At 45.2% G+C, this 15168-nt stretch overlaps 1 long non-coding RNA gene and 1 pseudogene across 1 annotated transcript in view; one reads left to right on the top strand and one right to left on the bottom strand.

Moving 5' to 3' along the window:
• LOC144767138 (uncharacterized) overlaps positions 1-15168 on the bottom strand; it is a 342956-nt gene that overhangs the window by 59546 nt on the left and 268242 nt on the right. The window lies entirely within an intron of this gene.
• Positions 9841-11306, top strand: LOC144767140 (transmembrane protein 9B pseudogene; annotated as a pseudogene).

Below are 15168 nucleotides of genomic sequence, written 5' to 3'. Positions count from 1 at the left end.
ATGGAGTGTTCGGAGAGGCGAGAGAGTGACAGTGGTACTAGTAGTAAAGTCCTAGGGCTCTTGAATTAACAAACTCTGTGACAGGCATTTACTTTGGAAAACATTTGGCCTATTGCACGTGAACGTTTAGGCGTTATTATTGCTCGCTTGCCTGTCTTAGGGGTGCTGTCTGTGGGGCTTCTAGGTTTTTGTGGTGTGTGAGCACCGCTGCCACATTTCTAATGTTGATTGCTTTTGTTTTGCAGAAAATCCACGCCGGGAAACTCCAGTTGTGGCCCTGCTGCAGAACGCTTTAGGACTCTGTGAATTCCAGGTGGAGCCAGCCCTCAAACACAAATTACAGGTAAGATAAGCGTTTGGATGGGAGGTAGTATAATGGAGTGTTCGGAGAGGCGAGAGAGTGACAGTGGTACTAGTAGTAAAGTCCTAGGGCTCTTGAATTAACAAACTCTGTGACAGGCATTTACTTTGGAAAACATTTGGCCTATTGCACGTGAACGTTTAGGCGTTATTATTGCTCGCTTGCCTGTCTTAGGGGTGCTGTCTGTGGGGCTTCTAGGTTTTTGTGGTGTGTGAGCACCGCTGCCACATTTCTAATGTTGATTGCTTTTGTTTTGCAGAAAATCCACGCCGGGAAACTCCAGTTGTGGCCCTGCTGCAGAACGCTTTAGGACTCTGTGAATTCCAGGTGGAGCCAGCCCTCAAACACAAATTACAGGTAAGATAAGCGTTTGGATGGGAGGTAGTATAATGGAGTGTTCGGAGAGGCGAGAGAGTGACAGTGGTACTAGTAGTAAAGTCCTAGGGCTCTTGAATTAACAAACTCTGTGACAGGCATTTACTTTGGAAAACATTTGGCCTATTGCACGTGAACGTTTAGGCGTTATTATTGCTCGCTTGCCTGTCTTAGGGGTGCTGTCTGTGGGGCTTCTAGGTTTTTGTGGTGTGTGAGCACCGCTGCCACATTTCTAATGTTGATTGCTTTTGTTTTGCAGAAAATCCACGCCGGGAAACTCCAGTTGTGGCCCTGCTGCAGAACGCTTTAGGACTCTGTGAATTCCAGGTGGAGCCAGCCCTCAAACACAAATTACAGGTAAGATAAGCGTTTGGATGGGAGGTAGTATAATGGAGTGTTCGGAGAGGCGAGAGAGTGACAGTGGTACTAGTAGTAAAGTCCTAGGGCTCTTGAATTAACAAACTCTGTGACAGGTATTTACTTTGGAAAACATTTGGCCTATTGCACGTGAACAAACACGATGACAGTGTTCAGTTAAATGAACTTACTGCAAAACCACCACCCACCAAGCTCAAAAGTAGTAAAAAAACAGGTATGCTCAGATAAAGTTTGAAAAAGTATATTTATATCCCTAACAAAATAATCTCCCGCAAGACCCTCCCTAACCCCAACAAATAAATAGTCCTTCAAAAGTCCACAAAAAACCCAACTCCCAATTCCCACCCCCCAAAAGTCTCTAAAAAAGGGGCAAGGGACACTCTAGGGATGCAAGCTGTTAAGTTTGGCCTCCAGGGCATCATGCCTTAGGGCCAGGGCATCATACTTCTCCTGGAGGGTGGCGTGATCTAGGCGGAGGCCCTCCACCACATTCTGATACTCGTTCCATTTCTGGACCTCCGCCTCTAGGTCGGACACTCTGCGGAGTACACGGCGCAAGCGAGCCTTAACAGTACTGTGAGTTGCAGCCTTTGCTGCTCGGCGGTGGCGTCTTCCAGCACGGCTCCGGTTCGCTGGAGCACTGCGCTTACCGGCAGAACGTGGGGTCACGGAGGAGGATGTTGATGTTAGATTTGATGCACTGGAGTGCGTGTCGTCCCCCTCCAGTTCCACCAGCCGCCGATATTCGGCAACAGTTGCTTCCAGCCTCCGTTGCCGGGCCAGTACAGCCAGCATACTCCTCGTCGGTTTGGAGGTTTTAGTATTGCCAACTATATGAAGAAAGAAAGACATAATATGTAACCAATGCTCTTTAAGAATATGATTAACACAAAATAATTCAGCAGGAAGTTGTGTCACAGTACAACTAGCAACTAGCCAGCGCAGTACAAAACTATTCAGGCCAGTATCATGGGCGTCCACAGGGAGGGGCAAGGGGGGGCGCTTGAATCACCATTTCCCTTCCCACAACTCACTTGTATCCTTGGTTTGATGCTCTTTCATATGAAAGAGATCTGGCAGAAGCCCAGGCGATATGTCTGTTTCCCTCTCTCTCTCTCTCTGTGTCTCCCTCTTTATGTCTCCCTGTGTCTCCCTCTAACTCGCTGTCTCTCTCTCTCTGTCTCCCTCCCTCACCCTCCCTCTGGCTCCCTCCCTCTCTCTCTCTCCTTCTGTCTTCCGCTCTCTCTGTCTCTGCCTCTATCTGTCTGTCGGTCCCAGCCTGCTGTAATTACCATATTGTAATTTGTCACTGGGCCACCACTGGATACACATCATATCCTATCTAAGAGTCAGATAGTACCATGATCCAGCTTACCTGTACTCGCCACCGCCACTGTCTCCTTCCTCACAGTCTGTACTTCTTGGTCCGACTCCTCTAGCGCCGCCTCCTCCCCAGAGTGATCCTCGGACTCAGAGTCAATGATCACCACCACATCCGAGCTGGCCCCGCCACCAGATGTTCCACCTACAAAGTAGATTTAAGAATGTTAGATTACACCACTCACTAGTATTTGGTCTATGAATGAAAAAATTTGAAAACAACAGAAAAATTAATTGACTGTCTACTCTAGTCTAAAGTAAAAATGTCCCTCCTTCCAGGGAAGGCTGTTGTCTTGCTTCACTTTTTTGTCACAATTGTTGAATGCTTGCTTAATTTTAACACACACCATTTTTCTCTGAACAGACAGAAACTGGACTTCTAAGGACAAGAGCAACATCAACTTCAAACCAGGTGAAAGCTCGGCTCGACCACAAGAAATGTGTTCCATTACTCATCAACTCAGCACCAAGCACTTTTCCATTTCCAACTAACTTTATTTTAATATATGTGTTTACTTAAACTTTTAATAAAGCTTTTAAACTTGAATAGACTCTGTGGTTTTTGGTCCTCCAGACTAGAGTGACTGAGCGAAAGGTTTTGCAATTTTTGCAAGGAGGAGTCCGTGCCGCTGACACTACCAGGTTTATACAGTGTGCCAAACACGCCACTCTGAAATATTATTACTCTGGTCTTTGGTGACCATAGTTCGGTTTGTGGAGAATTGTCCCTGCAACAGTAGGATTATTGATTTTGCTCCTATCTAAACACTATTTAGAAAGAATTAAATTAGGAACGCTTGGACAACAATAGGTCCTCTATATTTAAATGAAAACTTACTGGGGCCAGCAAAGGAGCACTCGCCGCCCTGGCCTGCATCCTCCTCCTTTGGAGCCACTGCATCCGATTTTTCGGTCCGCTTGCCCCTGGGCGGACCTGACGTACAACATGAAAGAATTAACAGAAAACATTGATGATTGCTGCTTGCCGATGTCCTTGTCAACCAAATCAAACATTTAGAAAGAACAAGAACCAACTATTTCATCCAAAAAGAGGGCTACAAAGGAAGGACTGCACCTGAGCCTCTACGCTAGGGGCAGATTTACAAGCCCCTTGCAGCTCTTTTGCTCCATTCTTGCGTCAATTTTGTGACGCAGCGCCACAACAAGAGAGGCGCCATGGTGTGGCGTATATTAACAACGTGACGCATATGGGAGATGCATCCCATTCTAAAGCCCTGCGCCATTAGGGAGCGTTCCAGCGCAAGGGAGGGCGTTCCTGCGCAGGAACGCATGCTAAAAGTGGCTATGGGGAATATATAAAATTTCAATCAGTCATTTAGGACAATGATGCGTCACTGAAACCCTGCGCCTGCATGAAGCAGACTTACGGCTTGACGCAGCATTGCTGGAGCTGCGCCATCGTTGCAACGCAACTCCATCAATGAGCCGCCTTTACGGCACCGATGCGTAACGCTTCGGTGACGTTTTGGGACCATGGTGTGCAGCATTGTAAATACGGCACACCATGGGTGGTGCTGGCGTGCCGCACACTTTGCAGGGATGCGCAGGTAATTGCTAATCTGACACTTAGGGGCATACTTACGAGTTCTGAGCTGGACACCTCCAGATGTGCACCAGAACAAATGCGTAACGCAAAACTAACCTTGCGTCACGGCAGATGTGCCGCTATTACAATGCGGCAAACCCTGGCGCAAGGGTAGGCAGATGTGTGACGCATCTCGTGACGAAAGAGGGGCGCATCTCTAGAGTCGCGTCGCGGGCGCGATGCAACTATAGCAATGCTCAGGGCTGCCCAATACTCAACATACCGCATCAGTCCTTACGCCTGCTTCAAGCAAGCAGGCATAAAGAATTGACATAGCAGCGTCGCGGAAGTGCCTGCGTTAAATCTTGTAGATTTCACGCAGGCACTTTTGCGAGGCGCACAGCTGCCTGACCGCCACCCCCCCCCTTGCGTGGGAACGCACCCATTGTGGCGCAGGCCCAGGCCTTCACGTGGCGCATCTCCTTAGATGGATCACGTTGTACATGACTCGCAGGGATGCGCCACGTTTACGTCGCTGTGCGTCAGGTAAGGCAGCGTAAACGTGGAACAAGGGGCTTGTAAATCTGCCCCTTTGTGTCTAGCATTACGCAGTTCTGTAAAATACACTCATACATTACTCAGCCCAATTAAATGAATACAATATAGAAAACAAATAAGCAGTGGCACCGCCACAGAGAAGGAGAACAGTGCACCTGAAATGCACAGAAGATTTTGAAATATTAATTTACCTCTCTTATCAATTTAATCAGCAGCATTATTGCTCTTTGTAAAAAAATTAAAGCAAACATTTGCAATATAACACAGTCACACAGAGCAGGAGACAAAACAGAGTAGTGAGTGATGAAAAAATTGCTACTACTACTCACCAAGCCCGGGGACCTCCACTCCCCGCACGTCTAGCAGGTCACGCTCTCGGTCCAGGATATCGGTCCAGCGGTGGGTGACTTGATTGTAGGTGCGCTGGACCCCCGTGATCTTAAAAAGGGCCCGGCACACCTGCCCCCACCGCTTCCGTCGCTCCTGGCTGTTGGTGTAACCAGCAGCGATCCTGCCGCCTGCCGCGATGGTCCTGGGGAGACGGCGCTGCACATAAAAAACAAGGGCGCCCACCTCCTCAGGGCTGAAGATCTCCCGGGGCACCACCATTTCCGCCCTCAAGCGACCACACGGGAGCCGGGAACGGGCTGCGGTGCCCGTCTTGGGCAGCTTGACAGCTGTCTTGACCATGTTCTGGGCAGGTGTTAGCAGTAAAGAAGAGACAAAATGAAAAAGAATAAGAGTAGGGAAGAAGGAAATAAAAGTTTAAAAAAGTAGTTGAAAAGTAAACAAAAGTAGCCTAAAACACAAAAATATAGATCTAGAAAAATAGAGGGATAGAAAATAAGTTAAATAGATCAAAAAAATATTAAAACAAGCAAAGGATGGCAGAGATATACAGAGGATAGAAACACCATACCCAGACACATAGGAATGAATGAAAAACAAGATGGCGGCCCGATCACGTGCGCGTAAGTAAGTTCGCATGCGATTTCTCTCGCGAACTCGTGCGAACTTGCATTCGCAAGCCGCTCATTGCGCGAGATTACACATAGCGGGCGGAAACGGAAATACGTCTCGCAAACAAAATGGCGGCGCCCATACTCAACCTTGGGGTAACTCGCACGAGTTCGCGGCTTCCACGGTCGAGTTCGCACGACGCCGCGCCTCGCGAATAGGGCGAAATTACCGAAAAACGAGTTTTGCAAAAGCAAAACCACCGAGCAGGTGCAAAAGTTCGAGCTCATCATTTGTAACCATTTACCTGTAGTGCTTCCTGAAGGGGCCCTCCAGAATCCGGTTGCCTACTTGCAACTATTGTGTGACCCTGCTCTGACAGTCACAGAATAGTTACAAGTATGCCATTGCATCCTGTTATTGCAACAAAAAGGAAAGGGAGCAGACAAGCAGGTGCCAGCCTTCATTAATGTCAGTTGGGGCAGGGCAGGTGGTGTTGTTTGCAAAACTTAGTGCAGGTGTGCTTGGATTTGCCACAATAATGTACACTCACTAGTCAATCAGAGGGTGCTGTGATGACACCGAGGGTGGCATGGGTGTGCCAGCCAGAGGGTGGCATGGGTGAACCAGAGTGGCAGTGTTGACAGAGGATGGCAGTGCTTTGCTTTGCCCCAATAATGTACACTGGTGAACCAGAGGGTGCTGTGATGACACAGAGGGTGACATGGGTGAGCCAGAGAGTGGCATGGGTGACCAAAGAGAGTGCCAGTGGTGACAGAGGGTGGCAGTGATGAAGAAAGCCTTGCAAACAGGCTGGGCACGTAGAAACAACAAGTTCGCAAAACTGGCGACCCGACAAGTAAGTTCGCAATTTGCGAAATTGTCCAAAACCCTCGCGAACTTGCAGAAACCCGTGCGAACACACCCCCCCAAAAAAATACGCAAATCCGTGAGAATTCGCGGATTTTGCGTATTTTCGCAATCCGCAAATACGCAAATCCGCAAATTCGGGGATTGCGAATCCGCAAAATCCGCCCATGCTTACAAACTACCTCCATCTGAGTGACTGCATTCTGCCCTTTCACAAGCCGCACTTCCACATACAAACTGACTCTCTTCTGTGCCCGCGACTATTACGGCATTGTTTCATTTCAAGAATAAGAACTATTTTTGCTTTTAGCCAATGTTTGATTCTTTGGGATTGAGGAGGGCCCAGCTGTTTCCCAAAAATAAGTTTTTGCATAAACCATGACAACGCCCAAATGCTCACAGCCGATGCCAGACCTATTGGCGTTGCCATCGCTGGTCTATGAAGCCTCTAAATAAAGATGGGACTCATATTTCACAGATTCAACCACACATCAATTCAAACCTGCGATCCGTGGTCAAACAGGACTATCTACATGTCCATCTATAGAGGGAATAAAATCAGGTCTTTTCAATAAAACTGCTAAGTATATTTCCTGTAAATTACCATAATTTACACGAAGTGAATAATGTATTTGTGACTATTTAGAAAGGGCAATTGCACCAGGGTGCCTCTCTCTTACTGGTAAAAGGGAGTCGAGAGTTCAGCTGGGATTTCTGAGCAACAACGTGGGCCCAACTGACCTTTTCAATTTCAACATACATTTCATCCCCTTCATTCTTCAGAGAAAGAGGAAGAGGAGAGGCAGAACAACTGAGGTGGAGGCTGGGAGGGAGAGAAAGAGAGAAAAGGGGGTAAGAATCTCAGCTGAACCTCGCCGCCAGTACTATGCAGCGGGTGTCAGCATCCTTGGAGACCCAAGTAACAGAGAAAGCGTTTGGTAGTAGAGAGAGAAATGAGAGAAGAGAAGAGAAGAGAAGAGAAGAGAAGAGAAGAGAAGAGAAGAGAAGAGAAGAGCAGAGAAGAGAAGAGAAGAGAAGAGCAGAGAAGAGAAGAGAAGAGAAGAGCAGAGAAGAGCAGAGAAGAGAAGAGCAGAGAAGAGAAGAGAAGAGAAGAGCAGAGAAGAGAAGAGAAGAGCAGAGAAGAGAAGAGAAGAGAAGAGCAGAGAAGAGAAGAGAAGAGAAGAGCAGAGAAGAGAAGAGAAGAGAAGAGAAGAGAAGAGCAGAGAAGAGCAGAGAAGAGAAGAGAAGAGAAGAGAAGAGCAGAGAAGAGAAGAGAAGAGAAGAGAAGAGCAGAGAAGAGAAGAGAAGAGCAGAGAAGAGAAGAGCATAGAAGAGAAGAGAGGAGAAGAGCAGAGAAGAGAAGAGAAGAGCAGAGAAGAGAAGAGAAGAGAGGAGAAGAGAAGAGAGAGAGAGAAGAGAAGAGAGAGGGTTGACAGAGAGTGAGACAAAGGTAGTTAGAAAGAGACAGAAAGGGAGCAGCACAGCTTCAGAGAGCGACAGGGCATAGGTTATCTTGGGTTAGAGGATTGCTATGTGGTTAAACCTAGACAACTCCCAGGAAGGTATCTCTGAAAAGTGGTGGAATAAGGGCAGATTATGGCAAATTCAGGACTGTTGTTCTAAAACGTCCACAGGGTCAGTGAAGGGTCAACAACAAAGATAGAGTCACACTTGAGACTTATTCATCTCCAACGGTGTTGGAAGAAGTCAAAATTAAAATACTATAGTACCTCATCAGTTAAAGAAAGGTAGCGAGCAGCAATCAAAACATAAGGCCAAGGCATCCCATGCTGCCTCATGTAATGTCTGTATAAATAATACAACTATCCGCACGTGTCAGTGTTTCACTCAGTGGAGCCTGAGACTGCACCGACTGCAGGCTGGGTGCCCTCACGTGGCCTTAAGATGTTTTCTAACTTCATATTGTGCATTGGATCGCCTTCCCTCCGCCCCAAGCTTGTGAGATACACAAGAGTTCTAGAGTAGCTTTCTGTTACTATTCGCAGTTTTACCCCCATACACTATCGACAGACAGTGCTGCTGTGTCTGGGGTGAAAGTACGATGAGATGGAGGCAGCGCTTGTTCAAAGTTAAAGGCAACCGAGTCATTAGGTCTGACTGTGGTTTCAGCACCAGAGACAGCGCTTTGAGGCGAAGGTTCAGCCCACGCTGCCTGAATAGGTATCACGAGCTTTCGACAGAGTCGACTCCACGGCCACCAACTGACCTGAAATGACCCTGCCTTCAGCGAGCTACTCCTGGTTGTGGAGCGGCTGAATGAGTACTCAGTGCCGAAGGGATGACACCTGTTCTAAAACCTTGATTTGTGCTTGGGTTTGCCTCATATAAGCAATAAACGTATTAACATTACGACAGCGCCATGGTACACGCCCAAGCTTAACAACACAGTTAGTAGGAAATAAGGTGTACTGTTTCAAACTACTACACACTGTACTGACCTTATCTTAACACAAGATACACATAACTAAGCTGATTTCAGGCGTGCCTTCATAAGTATTCCATGTACACCTTGGCTAGGCCCTTCCATACCGTACATCCTGAATTGTGCAACATTGGACCATTACATCCATGGGTGGCTCCGACGTTCACGGAATGAAAATACCAAGAAGAGTATGTTGTACAGAAGTGTGTGAAGGAGGATCAGTCTAAAACCATATATGCTGATGAGGGTCAAATTATCTAATTCTGGGGCCAGCTTATTGGACAGTCATTAAAACTGAAATTCCCACACCGTCTTCTCTTTCTATGGGTTCAGTATATGTCTCGTGACAATTTATTTGGCAAGCTTGAAACCTGAAAGAAAAAAAAATGTTTGGTCAAACAATGATTAAAAGTATGTGAATATGGTTTTATTCATTTCCATCGCCCAACCCACGGTTTCCTTTTTCCAAAACGACGTTTTAAATTGTTTGAACACATTAACATCGAGGTAATGTACCACACACATTTCTTTATACCAATATTTATTTTCAGGTTGTAAATTGCTGTTCAGCAGGTGTGGGAGAATGCTGTATTTGACCCACCTTTGCAAGTTCCGATTGGTCATAATATCAATTTATAAACAAACAAGTACAATCACTTGAAACAGGGTCAAGAGAGGGAGCTAAATTCTGGGGTGTGAAGTGCGCACAGTTGTGCTATTGTATATTCAATTTATTATAAAAATCTCACACCCATGAGTTTGGGTGCAAATGATTTTCTCTTCCCAAGTGGTGTATATTTCCTCCATTTTGGTAGAAAAGTGCTGCAAGCTTAATGTCCAACATGGCCGCTGTGTCTGCGCTCTCTGAAGAAGAGATCCAGAGACTTGAATGGCTGTTGTCTGCCGGCTGACTGTGCTGCCTAGTGTTTTCTTTGCATTGAGACTTCTCAGTGGAAAGACTGAGATGCTGTGATGTCAGGCACAAAGATCCGGGGCTCACATGAGTTGGACAGTCGAATGGGAGATCTTCTGGACTTGCTGGTTGGAACAAGGATGCTGGTCATTACCCTTTGGGAAGGGGGTGTTAGGCCTGTGAGCCATCTTGGGCAACCATTCCACAGACTAGCGATTATGTCAGTTCATAATCATTTTACTGGCCCCCCAGCAATCATTGAAGGCGACTCTGGACACATTCGACAAACTGACCTGGATTTAGCCTGCTTTTAGCGATCACCTATTAATTCTAAAACAGCAGAGCATTCAGTGCACATAGGCATGAATGGAAGACATTTGTTTTAAACCCTGATTTGTGACTGTGCTTTGACTAGAGGGCTTTAATGGTCTTATGGGGGTGTTAGCGGCTTATGATTGTGAAGATGGTAGAGGCCTGTCCTGATTTGGGGACTGCGCCTCAGTTCTGCACTTGAGAGGTGGTGCAAGTACCAGTTCGTGAAATACCATGTTTGCTGTCTCACCAGGATGGACCTTGCATCTTTATGGTGCTCTGTGTTGCAGATTAACACATATCATCCCACCAGCACCCCTTTCTGAAATCTGAAGTCGTTTTTTCTTGTAAGAACAGTAGCCTTTCAGAGATATTCAGTTGCTCAGTGTCATCTGGCCCACACTAAGAAGTGAAGGTGCATTTTATACATCGAGACAATCAGAACCTTTATACGGTGGACAAATGCATTTACACCGAACATCTTCAGAGTTCTTTGACTCGGACGCAGGCAACACCACCAGTAGGAGGCAGAGCAGGCCTGATACGACCGACAGAGATGTCCCTCTCCGCAGTTCCATTGAACCTATTATTTAGAGGGTAAGCCCCAGACAAGGACCAAGCCGATATAGAGAACTAGGGCTCAGTCATATGATCAAAAGCAAATTAACAGCTGAGGCACAGTGTACTGATCCCTATCGGAGAAGTATTCCTCCTAAATGTTTCTCAGAAGGATTGTCATTGCCTCAATGTCGCTAGTCCCAAGAATGTACCTCCTAATGATTTAGAAGCATATTGCCTACGCTGTGAATGTAAATATGAAGAGAGGAGCACGGCCACAATACAAGTTACTATCATCATTTACCTTTCCATCCTGGGCTTGCTTCTGCTGTACATGCTTTACCTTACCATGATAGAACCCATGCTAAGGAAACATCTCTTCGGCCATTCACAACTCATACAATCTGACGATGATGTAGGGGATCATCAGCCCTTTGCCAATGCTCATGAAGTACTTGCTCGTTCAAGGAGCCGAGCCAACGTGTTGAATAAAGTGGAACACGCCCAGCAGCGCTGGAAGCTGCAAGTCCAAGAACAGCGGAAATCTGTCTTTGACCGTCACGTTGTCTTGAGCTAATTGTGGTGCGCCTGGAATGGGACAAAGACAGCATTCATGGCAGACACGAAAGAAGCTTCCTAGCACTCCACTCACCCCACATGTTTATTTATTTTTTATTTATTTAGAAGTTTTCTATAGCGCTAACAAGACCCGAAGGTATCAGAGCGCTTCACAGTAGTGGGCATGAAAAAGAGAACAACATGAAACAAACCCAATAAAAGCAATCGGCGACAGACAATTTTGAAAGAAGAAAAGTTCGGACAGCAGGGCTTCTCAGTACTGGATTCAACAATAACGCATGGATTCTGAGACGTTTGCAGCTCCAAGTTATCCATAACCAAGGGAGCGGATCAGGTACAAGGATTTAAGTTGGCTCTTGAATTCTGCATAGGACGGTAGAGTTCTGATGTGCGGGGGGATGGCGTTCCATATTTTGGGGGCATTTCCTGAGAAAGAGCAATCCGCAGTTCTTTTCCTTCTGGTTTTTGGTAGGATGAGCAGCAGGGAATTAGAGCTTCTCAAGTTTCTGGCTTGGCCTGCTTTTTTGAGCTTGTTAGCCAGGTATTCCGGTTTGCCGGTGTGGAGGGCCTTGTGGGTTAGGCAGGCCGTTCTGAAGGTACTTCGCATTTCCACAGGGAGCCATTCGAGTTCTTTGAGAGCCGGGGAGATGTGATCATATTTTTTGCAGCCTGTGATCATTCTTGCTGCCGCGTGAAGTGTTGTTTTTAGTGGAGCCAGGTGGGATTTGGGGATGCCTGTTAGGATTGAGTTCCCATAGTCCAGTCTTGATAGAACTAGAGATTGCGTGGCTAGTTTGAGGTCCTTGTTGGGAATGTAAGGTTTAATTTTGTTCAAAAGTCTGAGGTTGAAGAAAGCGCTTTTCGCCGAGTTCTTAATGTGATTTGACAGGGTTAGTTTAGGGTCTAAGGTGAAGCCCAGGGATTTAACGGAGTCGGCTAGCGTGAGGTTACCCTTGAGAGCATCGATTGACTTTAGCCACTCGATGATTTGAGGGTTATCTTCTTTGTTTGAGATGAGGAGTGTTTCTGTCTTATCGGGGTTGAGTTTCAGGTGATTCTTTGTCAGCCAGTCTTGAACTTCATTTAGGACATCGTTGAGTCTCTGGATGTCTTTAAGAGAGGAAATTTCCAGGTAAATCTGCGTGTCGTCCGCGTAGAGGTGGAAGTTGATGTTGGCGTTCCTGAGTAACTTAGCGAGTGGTTCCATGTAGATGTTAAAGAGCTGGGGGGAGAGCACCGATCCTTGAGGGACACCCTTGTTGACTTGCTGGGTATCGGAGGTGAAGTTCTTGATTTTTATTAGTTGCGAACGGTTGTGTAAAAAAGAGGAAAACCACTTGAGAACTACCTCGCCAAGGCCGGCTCTTTCTTGAAGAGTCATGATGAGGAGCTTGTGGTCCACCGTGTCGAACGCTGCTGAGAGATCAAGGAGTATGAGGAGGCAGCACTTGTCAGCGTCAAGAGATCCGTGAATGTCGTCTATGATGTTCAACATCGCAGTTTCAGTGCTGCGGCCTTGTCTGAAGCCAGATTGGAGGGGGTCCAGGAGATTGATGTTGTCCAGGTGTTGCGTCAGTTGCAGGAGTACACAGCGTTCAAGTGTTTTCGAGAGTAAAGGGAGGTTAGATATTGGTCTGAAATTGTTCAAGTCAGTTGAGTCGAGACCGGGTTTTTTCAGGAGAGGAGTGACTTGTCCCATTTTTAGACAATCGGGGACCACACCGCTTTGTAAGGAGCTGTTTATGATTCTTCCCCAGATGGGCGCTAAGGTAAGCTTCATTTGTTTGATTAAAGATGGGGGGATGGGGTCTGAGATGTGTGCTGAAGGTTTGGCGGTCGAGATCAGCGCGATTATCTCAGTTTCCTGGACGGGGCGAAAGCTTAGCCAGGGGGAGGGAAAGGAGTCGGATGGGAGTGCCACTGGGGAGTTCGAGTAGCTCTTCTGGAGGTGTGGGTTGTTGATGTCTAGAGATAGTTCGATTTTTTGGACTTTATCGATGAAAAAGTTGGCAAAGTTGTCACAGAGTTCTTTGGAAGCCAGTAGGGTTGAGGGCAGGGGCTTTGTTGTTTGTTGTCTGATTATGTTGTAGAGTTCTTTGGGTCTGACCGTCTTACTACCATCCAAGTGTTCATTCAAACCTGCAGTTAGTATTTTCAGAAAAGACAGTTGACTGAAACATATTGGACAGTAAATATATACAAAAGTTCATTTTAATATGTGTAAATCAGAATGACTTTTACTTACAAAATAGCAACGGTAACACTGCCGATTTACCTGTACTTCCTGAAGCGCTGCAAGGGTACGCTGTTTATCATGGAGACTTAAACAGTTTTTTTATCCCAGCTTTTTCGCTGTCTTTGTAAACATGCTTCACAAATAAGCAGTACCTACTTCCCGATCAAACACTTGAAGTTAATTATTGAAAAGTGTTATGGTTTTTCATGTTATGCTGTAAATGTGAGATTCGTGCAATTATTTGCTATTGATTTATTCAACTGTTTTATACTCCCTAAACAAATCATGTATGTTTTAAGTGCCACTACTACATTTCATGGAATGCGTTTATAATCCATCCTCCTGTTTTACCGTAAATGAGAGCACTGTTTTTGATGACGGGTGTGCCCGGTAGTAAAAGATAAAGTTGTACCAACTCACTCCATTATGCAAAAGAAGCCCCGCATTGACTTAACCATAATGCTCTAAGCTACCGGCACCAAGCAGTTCTTCTATCTGGGGGATGCATTGCTCTAAGTACCATGAGCTACACAACATGTTATAAAAAAGTTTATGCACTTGTGTTGTTAGAATTAGAAACTGATGTGAACATGTATAATATAGAAGGCCTACAGAAAAAACTAAGGCAGTAATTAATCTTTCTGAGAGACCGAATTACACTCAATCAATAACCTTTTATTTCTTTTCTTTTTTTTTTTACATATTTGTTTTTTTAATGCCCCGGAAATTCTCTGCTGATGCTAATTTGAAATGTACAGATTATGAAAGAAACATTTCCTTCTATTTAATTTGAAATGTACCAATAAAACAAATATTGAAAAAAAAAAAAAGAGACAATCAGAACCTGGGCGACATGAGGAACATCCTGAGACAGGGTGGTATAACTATTGACCAATTATGTGATATATCAAGGACCCCCTGGTAAGGATAAAGTTCCTGGGTCAGGGAAATTAGTTCAATGCGAAGGTATCAACCCAGGCCAAATTGTCGTATACTTCTAGAATTATTCAATATCCTAGATAATTTCTTTCTGATGCCAAGATTCACTATAGGAATTGTGTTCTTAGACTCCTGTCAGGACTGCACTTTTGGCTATCTTCAGTGGAAAAATCATTGATCAGACTCTTGTACCTGGCTAAAAAAAGAATACCTGAAATTAAAGAAAAAGTTTTATATAAAATATAAGAGAATAATGCACTATAACACAATATACTATATGTTGAGAAAAGCTAAAAATGTTTTGTTCTTTCTAAAAAATTTGGCTGCAAAAAATATTGTCCTGAGGAAGACACCACGACGTGTCGAAACGCGTTGACAGACTACAGCCACGCCAATAACATATAGAACTACAATATTGTCCCTCGAGCCTTTTTATAACAAATGTTTCATTTTTATCATTAACAAAAATCTTTTTATTGTATCAATTTATCATGTATACGTGATCTATGTGTTTAATCTATTTTTATCAATATAATTAAAAAACCTTTTTATAACAGTATATTTTCCTGTGTTATAGTTCATATTTTTTTACATAATTTTTGTCTTTAAATAACCAGTGTTTGTCTTGTAATTTGGCCTGGGTTGATACCTTCGCATTATAACTATTGACCAATACAGTACGGAGTTTGCAATGGAAGGACCATTGAATGGGCCTTGACTTACACTATACCATGTCCAAGACACCGGTGCTACATATCCCATA

Source organism: Lissotriton helveticus, chromosome 7 (assembly GCF_964261635.1).
Source record: "Lissotriton helveticus chromosome 7, aLisHel1.1, whole genome shotgun sequence".
In the NCBI taxonomy this organism is placed as follows: Eukaryota; Metazoa; Chordata; class Amphibia; order Caudata; family Salamandridae; genus Lissotriton; species Lissotriton helveticus.
This window is presented reverse-complemented; position numbering and strand designations above follow the sequence as displayed.